The sequence below is a fragment of the Macaca nemestrina genome, chromosome 3 (genome assembly GCF_043159975.1).
Source record: "Macaca nemestrina isolate mMacNem1 chromosome 3, mMacNem.hap1, whole genome shotgun sequence".
Classification (NCBI taxonomy): domain Eukaryota; kingdom Metazoa; phylum Chordata; class Mammalia; order Primates; family Cercopithecidae; genus Macaca; species Macaca nemestrina.
In genome coordinates this window covers 44,485,211-44,494,739 of record NC_092127.1, presented here as the reverse complement: position 1 = coordinate 44,494,739, position 9,529 = coordinate 44,485,211, and the positions used below count along the sequence as shown (strand labels likewise).

At 38.0% G+C, this 9,529-nt stretch overlaps 1 pseudogene; it reads right to left on the bottom strand.

Moving 5' to 3' along the window:
* Positions 1-955: 955 nt before the first annotated feature.
* LOC105463412 (large ribosomal subunit protein eL37 pseudogene) lies at positions 956-1,323 on the bottom strand (annotated as a pseudogene).
* Between the last annotated feature and the right edge of the window lie 8,206 nt (positions 1,324-9,529).

The window sequence follows — 9,529 nt, the reverse complement described above, 5'->3', positions numbered from 1 at the left end:
AGTTTTTCATCATTCTTGAAGTTTTAAGTTTACAAGAGCATGCCCAGCAATGTGTGTTTTCTTGTTAAAACCATCTGGAATTCAGTGAGCCCTTACAGTCTGCAGATGCATATCTTTCTTCAGCTCAAGGTAATTTTCTTCTTCTATATTTAATTATTTTCTTTTTTCCATTATTTCATTTTATTCCCCTGTGGAATGCCTGTTACTCACATGTTGGATCTTCTGGATCTATCCTTCGAATCCTTCATCATTTCCCTAATGATTTTCATCTCTTTGTAATTTTGTTCTTTGCTTCGAGATCTCTTTCACTTGAACTTCAGGCCAGTAACTTGAATTTCAACTTTAAACACCTCTTTGAATTGAGATGCTGAATTCCTAGTTCATTCCATGCTATACATGAAACTCTTTTAAGAGTTCTCATTATACTTTTAACTCTCTTCCAGTCACTCTCTTTTTAATAAGGGATTCTTCTGAGTATTAATCTCCTTGGCTGCTAGACCTAATATATTTTCCTTCCTCCCAGTGGTCTGCTGACCTTTGAGAGCCACAGTTTCCACAGGAACTATGGATCACATTCTAGCATTGGTGCTCTCTAGTGTTAGTCTTAGGCTCTCATCTGGCTGAGAAAGAAGAAGTTCCTGCAGTAGTTCCCTCCCTCAGGGAGTTGTGCTCATTACTGGCCCCAGTGCTTCACCCCTCCCCATATCCATGTCCATGTAACTGCAATACTCTCCCATTCTGGATGAGATGATCTGCCTCGGGATTTTGTTCTGGTCTCAGCCATGTGATCTGATATGACCAATGGGATGTTTTTCAAGTAGGGGCTTGAAAAAGTGCTTGCACATTTCCACTCACTGTCTGGTTGCTCTGCCTTCACGATGGGAACATCCTAGGCTAACCTGAGGAAGGATAACATTTGGACCTACCAGAAGTGTGTCATTCAGTTGTCCCTCCAAATGACTTTTCTTTCTTTCTTTTTTTTTTTTTTAATAACCAGAACATTTATTGCATGACTAATCATTGGCATTCTTAAGATGAACTGGATGCTGCCACAGCTGCCCTCTTGGGCTTAGGTGTTGTTGCTTCATGGAATCCATGCCTGAATCTGCGGTATACAATTTTTAGGTGCCCCATTTGACCAGTTCCGGTGGTATTTTGTCTTTTAGCCTTGGCACTCCAGTTATACTTTCTCTTGTGCTTGGCAGGGTAGCCACATTTGCCACAGGTTGACTTCCGAAGGTGGTAGGCCTTAGAGCCACAGCAGTGGCACAATGTGTGTGTCTTATTGCAACGCTTTCTAAACGATGACGTCCCCTTCGTCATCTCGCTTCTGCAGTTGAGACCAGAGAGACCCCAAATGACTTTCTGTCTCATTTCAAGGTGTTCATGAAGTCTGAAAACATAGGCTCATATACATAACACTATCCAGGACATCTTCAATCTGTAAAAAATAAAATCACATAATTATTTACGTTTCCAGGCTTCATGGACAGTCTTGTAGAACAAAAGCCAAAATCCTAATGATCATCTACAAGAGGCTCTATATGATTTCCTACTCTCCCCACCTCTCTGATCCCCTGTTCTCTCTCTTGTTCATTCTGCTCCAGGCACACTAGGCTCCTTTTCATGTGCCTGAAATGCCTTTGCCCTTTACCCAAATATCCCCAGTGAAGTGGTTTGAATATTGGTCTCCCCAAATCTCATGTTGAAATGTAATCCCCAGTGTTGGAGATGGGGCCTGGTGGGAGGTGTTTGGGTCACTGGGGTGATTCCCTCATGGATGGCTTAACACCATCTCCTTGGTGATAAGTGAGTTCTCACTCTGAGTTCATGTGAGGTCTGGTTGTTTGAAAGAGTGTGGCACTTCCCCCCATCTCTCTCTTGCTCTTGCTCTCTCCATGTGACGTGCCTTACTCCTGGTCACCTTCTGCCACAATTATAAGCTTTATGAGGCCTCACTAGAAGCAGACGCCAGCACCATGCTTCTGGTAAAGCCTGCAGAACTGTGAGCCAAATAAACATCTTTTCTTTATAAATCACCCAGCCTCAGGTATTTCTTTACAGCAGTGGGCTGTTCTTTATAGCAATGGGCTAACACACACACATCCCTCACTTTCCTCATGCCTCCTCAAAGGTCACTTTTCCTTATCACACTACTTACTCCCCTCTAGTACTCTGTATTCTTTTACTCTGTTTTATCTTTTTCCAAAGCACTTATCATAATCTAACATACTTTTTATTTTACTTATCTATTTGATTTATTTTCTCTCTTCTTCACTAGATTGTAAATCCTGTAAAAGCAGCGATTTTTGTCTGTTTTGTTTACTACTGATGCAGGATTTTTCTCAGTCCCTTTGCCAGTCAAGGACCTCTGGCTGGTGATGCCCCTACCTGGGCCGTGCTCGGGGCATGCTACCTGCTGTAGGAGATGGCGTGCTCACTTGGCCTGTCTGGACCAAGTCATGCTTGCACATCATTTCCCGAGTTCTTTTTTCACATCCAGGAAGAATGAGAATATGTTGACAATTGAAAAGTAAGCAAGGTGGGGAGTTTTCTTGAGTGTTGAAATAGCTTTCAGGGGAGAGGGGATGTGGAGGTGGTCCTCCTACCTTAGGACAGGAAAGTGCCCTGTGTATGGCTGAGTCTGGGGCTTTTATGGGCTCAGAATGGGGAGGGGCAGGCCGTAAGTAGTATTGGAAAAGGCAATATTCGATTAGTTAAAAGGCATTATTCAGAAAGAATCAACTGGGAAAGGGCAGGCAAACAGAAATAGAAGTTCTCTGGGTTGTGGGTTCCATCTGGAACCAGCAGTCTGGTCTTTCAGCCTTCAGGCTGTTTTTGGCTTGAAGGTGGTTTCACTGGGGACCCACCCCTATCTGCCTGGGCATTTGGCTTCCTTCTGTTGCCATCACTGCTATAGCTCTAATACCTATATCATACTTGGTAAAAGTTACTGCATTGAATAAAACCGTCAACATTTATTTTATTATAATTATTTGCTTTTAGAGACAAAATCTCACTGTGTTGCCTAGGCTGGAGTGCAGTGACTATTCACAGGTGTGATAATGGCACACAATAGCTTTGAACACTTGGGCTCAAGCGATCCTTCCTCTTGCCTCAGCCTCCCAAGTAGCTGGGATTATAGGTGTGCATCTGGCTCACAATCAACGTTTTAAAGCATTATCTTTGGCATAGAGACAAATGCTTATTTTATTTGTTGTGACAGAGCAAACATTCTGTTCATCTAAAAGTTGTATCATATCATTTAAGTTCAAATGAAGTCTAAGCGTAGCTGGAGAGAGTTGATGGTTTTAAATAAATTGTATTTAATCTGCTAAGGGCCTATTATATTTCCACTCACAGTGGATTCTTACAGCGGTAGATATGATGTAAATTTTTAATAAATTCAAAATTTTTTTTGTAAAATAAAAGATAATAATATCTCAACATAAGCCTTAAAAATTCTTAAACATTCTCAACAGATTTCTCATTAAATTAAAACAGAATATAGTTTTGGCTATTAGTATAATGTGATCATGAGTTGTTCCTAGGCTTTAGTTAAGTAAAATAACCTCCTGATATATTTCAAAGAGCAAATTAATTCAACTCTTTCCTCATGTTACAAATTGTAAAATATATGTACACATTTGTTCCAACTGGTCATGAGAAATACTTAGAGAATATTGATAAAATACACAAAAATCTCTTTTTTCCATTTAATGCTGCATGTCATTAAGTATTCTTTATAAATACAGTTGTAATTGTAACAAACAAATCCATATTGCTTTTCTACAATTTAGTTTTATAGTCTCCTGTTATAAGATTTGTAGACTATTGTCTATTTTTCTCTTTTTTTTTTTTTTATTTTGAGGCAGAGACTTGCTCTGTCACCCAGGTTGAAGTGCAGTGGCGCGATCTCAGCTCACTGCAACCTCCGCCTTCTGGGTTTAAGCAATTCTCTGCTTCAATCTCCTGAGTAGCTGGGATTACAGGTGCCTGCTACCACATCTGGCTAATTTTTTTTTTTGTATTTTAAGTAGAGATGGGGTTTCACTATCTTGGCCAGGCTGGTCTTGAACTCCCAACTTTGTGATCCACCCATGTCAACCTCTCAAAGTGCTGGGATTACAGGCGTGAGCCACTGCACCCGGCCTACTTTTCTCTGTTATAAGTAAGACTTTGATGATCATCCTAGGACATAATTCTTTGAATGCTATCTCTGTTATATATATATTTTGGCTAGAGTCCTAGGTATAGAATTAATTAATCAAATGATATAAGCATTTAAAATTTTCTTGCTCCATAATTGTCACATTTTGCAGAAAAGTTGCATCACTTTTTACTTCTATTAGCAATATATTGGTGCATCTCATCCCTCTCATATCAGCACTGAATTTTTTTATTGTGGTAAAGTATACCATAAACATATGGTAGCATAATGTTTACCATTTTAGCCATTTTTAAGTGTACAGTTCTGTGACATTAAGTATATTCACATTGTTGTGAAACCACCATCACCATCCGTCTCCAGAACTTTTTCCTCTTCCTAAATTGAAACTCTATCCACATGAAACACTAACTTTCTCTTCTCCCCACAGCCACAGGCAACCCCCTTCTACTTTCTGTTTGTATGAATTTAACTACTCTAGGTACCTCATATGGGTGGATTCATATCTCTCATTTTGTGACTGGTTTAATTAACTGCCTTCAAGGTTCATCCATGTTGTGGCATGTGTCAGAATTTCCTTCCATTTTAGGGTTGAATAATATTTCATTGTATGTATATAGCACATTTTGTTTTTTCATTCATCTTTCAATGGACACTGGGGTTGCTTTCACCTTTTGGCTATTCAGCATTGAATTTTAAGAAGACTCTTCCCTAGTTTTAATTGTATTTATTTGATTTATTGTAATACTGAACACATACACACACACACACAAACACACACATTTTTCCCCCCGAGTAGCTATTTGTATTTTAATATTGATTATGCTAAATTTGTCACTGACTTTAGTAGGTATTCACTGTAAGCAACATAGGAAAGTATTAAGCTAAGAACATACCATTTATGTTTATATCCAGGGAGAAAAGTTTTAATATCTTGTCGTGTATCAATTTTTTGTTTTGTTTTGTTTTTGCAATTAGCTACAGTTGCCTTTAGGTGGCATTAGATACTTAGGCATGTGTTATAGAGATTTTTGGTTATTGGATGTGTGTATGTATATTTTGACAGCTTGATGGACTTAAAAGCTGATCCAAATGTTATTTGAGGTCTAGAATGACATATAAATTAATATAGAAGCTAGGCATCCTGAGACCTCTTTCATTATGCAACTTCATGCTGACTAAATGACATCTTCCTTTTGGTTCTACAACAAATATTCTCCAGTTCTTTGCCTTGGATTAGATAATTTTAGAACAAAAATCTTAAAAATGTTTTGAAGTTCAATGTGAGGTTCTAAGCAAAATGGAGACTATTCTTTGGCCCAAATTTTGTAAAAATTTGGATTGAAAGGGAGTTCTTTCATGTATGTAAGAAATCCCTTACACCCATTTTTCTGAATCAACACTTCAGACATCAGAATTTACCGTGGTTGGTATAATGGAAGCAAGCCAAATATTTAGCAATAAAGGGTGTGGAGAAATTGCCATCTGTATGGATTCTGGTATTTGGAATCATACATATTATCATTCATATTATCATTTTTTGCTACTTCATTCAGAATTCATGTTTCTGAAAGACACTATTAAAAAATTCTCAAGGCACTTTTGTTCCTTTAAAAGATGCCTTCCTTTCAGGAAAAGAGAGCAGATTTTAGCACATTTTACTTGGTTGTCATGGGTTTGAATGGGGCTTCGGGGGGTCAAGGGATTTGCCTGGGGTCTCAGGTTGGTGACTTCGTGGCTAGCCTCCTCTACACTGTGTTGGAATCGGCTGGCTCCAAGATCCTTGTTCTGTCTTCCCACTAGACCACATTGTCTTCCAAATGAAACCACAGTAGTGCTGAAAGCAGGAAGGAAACTCTTCAACTCACTTTTTTTTTTTATTCTTTTTTTTTAGACGGAGTCTCGCTCTGTCACCCAGGCTGGAGTGCAGTGGCGTGATCTCGGCTCACTGCAAGCTTCACCTCCTGGGTTCACGCCATTCTCCTGCCTCAGCCTCCTGAGTAGCTGGGACTACAGGTGCTTGCCACCACGCCCGGCAAATTTTTAAATATTTTTTGGTAGAGACGGGGTTTCACCGTGTTAGCCAGGATGGTCTCGATCTCCTGACCTCGTGATCCACCCGCCTCGGCCTCCCAAAGTGCTGGGATTACAGGCGTGAGCCACCGCGCCTGGCCTCAACTCACTTTTTAAATAAAGATTTCTTTTAAGGAAAGGACAGGGAACAGTAAGAATAGCCTTTTTCACAGGTGAGTGACTTGAGCCATCTCTACCTTTTGAATGTTAGCTTTTTCTTTAATGAATTACTCCTGAAAATACTTGTTTGTAAAGATCAATGAAATATTTCCTATATATGTTAATGATAGTTTTTCTTTTCAAGAAAAACGTGTTTTCATCATATCTAGGGTGGAGAGCTAACAAACTTTGAAAACCCATTATGTGGCAAGTGTCTTACACTTGTTATCTCAAATAACATTCACAGTGACCCACAGTAACATTGCAAATAAGATGACTAATTCCATTTCATTGGAACAGTACTAGAAGTTCAGAGAGATTTTTCTTCAAAAAGAAAAACTTGTTCAAATTCCCACAACTAGTAAATGAGAGAATCGAGATCACGGTCCATTCCTATTGAATACATGTGGAAATAGGAAGAATTTATTTAAGTTTGAGACGTATTTCATTGCCTATCCCAAATTAACATCTTTTGAATCCTTATAAAATTTCACACCTTTTCTTTTCTTAATAGTCTCAGATTACAATTAATGAATTTTAGATGTAATTCACAATTTTTTTCTTTTCTGTAGTCATCTCTTCATTATAATCAGCAGCATCTTATAATTTTTTACTGAATTTGTAATTAGTCTGTGTAGGGGTTCAAGGGATATGGGGCTGATCAAGGAAAAGGATGTCTGCAAGAGAGGTAGTGACAAGTTTGTTGGTGCTTGGCCACGGTTGCATGAGAGGAGAAGTCCCTCATAGCCTTACTGGTGAGGGAGGAGGACAAGGGAGAGAGAGATTGGAGAGGAAGCTTACATAGAGTCTCTGAGTCAGAGAGCCCTGACATGCAGCTTTGGCTTGAGGCCTTATAACTGCACGGCCCTGTCTTATGAATAGGTAACAGCTGTTGGGCGAGGTTTTGTGGGGTATGCAAAGCAGACAGGCTCTTAAGCGGCTAACATTTTCTTGGTCAGGCTATTTTTAAAATAAGTGGATGTGTAAAAATTTAAGTTTGGTGTCAGTGGGCTTTTGAGCTAATGGGTCTCAGCCTGCAGTGGAGAAACAACCAACTTTGGGGATAATATACAGAGGCTATCTTTGGCTGATTTATGTAACAGCCTATCCCAAGGCACCAGTAGTATTTAATTGTTCTGGGAACAGAGAATAGCTTTTGATCATAGAAAGTATGTGATTCAACTAAACTAGTAGTTTATTAGTTCAATGATATTACTCTCTGTGGTTTTATTTACTTATACTTGTATACAGAACAAATACTATTTATAATAAAGGGAAGTAAGTACCCCTATCTTCAAATATAATTTTACTCCAGTTTCTAGTATATATGCTGCTGAAATGAGCATAATTTTATTCCAAAGAATTGAATAACATATTCAAATATTTCTGCCTCCAGCTAGAGCCACCTAAGGATTCATATTTGATAGCAGTAACATGTTTAATTACTTTTTATCCATATATGTTTGAATTACATAAATATTGATGAAAAGTATAATAAAACCTCAAACTTCTTTTCCATTTTGTAGATATATATACATATATATGTTTGTCTTTGGTTTGTGAAAGCAATTCCTATTTTGCTATGAAAAGTTACTAGTTTAATTGGAACTCAGAATATTTACAGCTATGTAAGACCGTGGGCTCTCTGCTATTTGGCATGCTGGCCCTGATGTTGCTGGCAGCTCCAGGCATCCTCCTGTGTTGAGGCTCATCCAGGCACCAGCTTCTGTGCTTCCAAATTTCAGGGGGCACGTGTCACGTTTCTGTAAGAACTCTTACTGTACACTGCATGGTGATCTGGTTGTACCTTGGGTCTGTGTATCTGCCGTGATTCTCTACCCTTCAGATTCCATGAAAGAAATCTGCTATCAAATGAACTACTAGGCTTTTCGTGGGCAATGGTTGTTGGACCAGTGTGGCTACCTTGAAAGGCATGTGTCTAATTTCTCTCTTTGAATGTGTGGGCACTTATATCACCGATCTCAAATTTGAGGCCTCAATGGACGCTCTAAGATTCCCAGGAACTATCCCACTTGTGATTCTATGATTTATATGGAAGATTATCTACTGGACTAGAAAAATATGCTTATGAAGAACAAATGGGAACTAACATTTGTTGAATATATTATATGAATTACCACATTTACTCTTCATGAAAACCCTAAAAAAAAGGAATTATTTTTTCTTTTTTATTGATGAGTACACTAAAGCTAGGAGGCTCTACCTATGATTAAAGTGATGATCCAAATTGAGATCTGTTTGACTTTGAAATATGGGCATTGAAATTATTGGCATTTAAAAAATATATCAATAACAATTTCCCTTTTAAATAATACTAACACAGAAATTGCATTAAACCAATTAGAGATTTTTAAGTATTTGAAAAGGAATCCATAAATGTGATACATCATAAAAACAGAATTCAGGACAAAAACCATATGATCATCTCAATAGACACAGAAAACTCATCTAAAATGAATTTTAAAAGATAAAATTCAGCATCCCTTCATGATAAAAATTTTTGACAAATTAGGCATAAAAGTAACATGCCTCAACATAAGAAGGGCTGTGTATGACAAACCCACAGCCAATATCACACTTAATAAGAAAAAGTCGAAGCATTTCCTCTAAGAACTGGAACAAGACAAGAATGCCCACTTTCACCACTCTTATTCAACACACTACTGGAAGTCTTTGCCAGAGCAATCAGGCAAGATAAAGAAATAAAAGGCATCCAAATTGGAAGAGAGAAAGTCAAATTATTCCTGTTCACTGATGATATGATTTTATATCTAGAAAACCCTAAAGACGCCACCACAAATTCTTGGATTTGATAAATAAATTTAGTCACGTTTCAGGATACAAAATTAATGTACAGAATCACTGGCATTTGTATACACCAAACCGAATCTAGCTAAGGACCAAATCAAGAAGGCAATTCCATTTATAATAGCTAAAAATAGTAATGAAATACCTAGGAATATATTTAACCAAGGAGGTGAAAGATCTCCATAAGGAGAACTACAAAACACTGATGAAAGAAATTGCAGATGACACAAACAAATGGAAAAATATCCCATGCTCATGAATTAGAAGAATCAATATTGTTAAAATGATCATAAAGCCCAA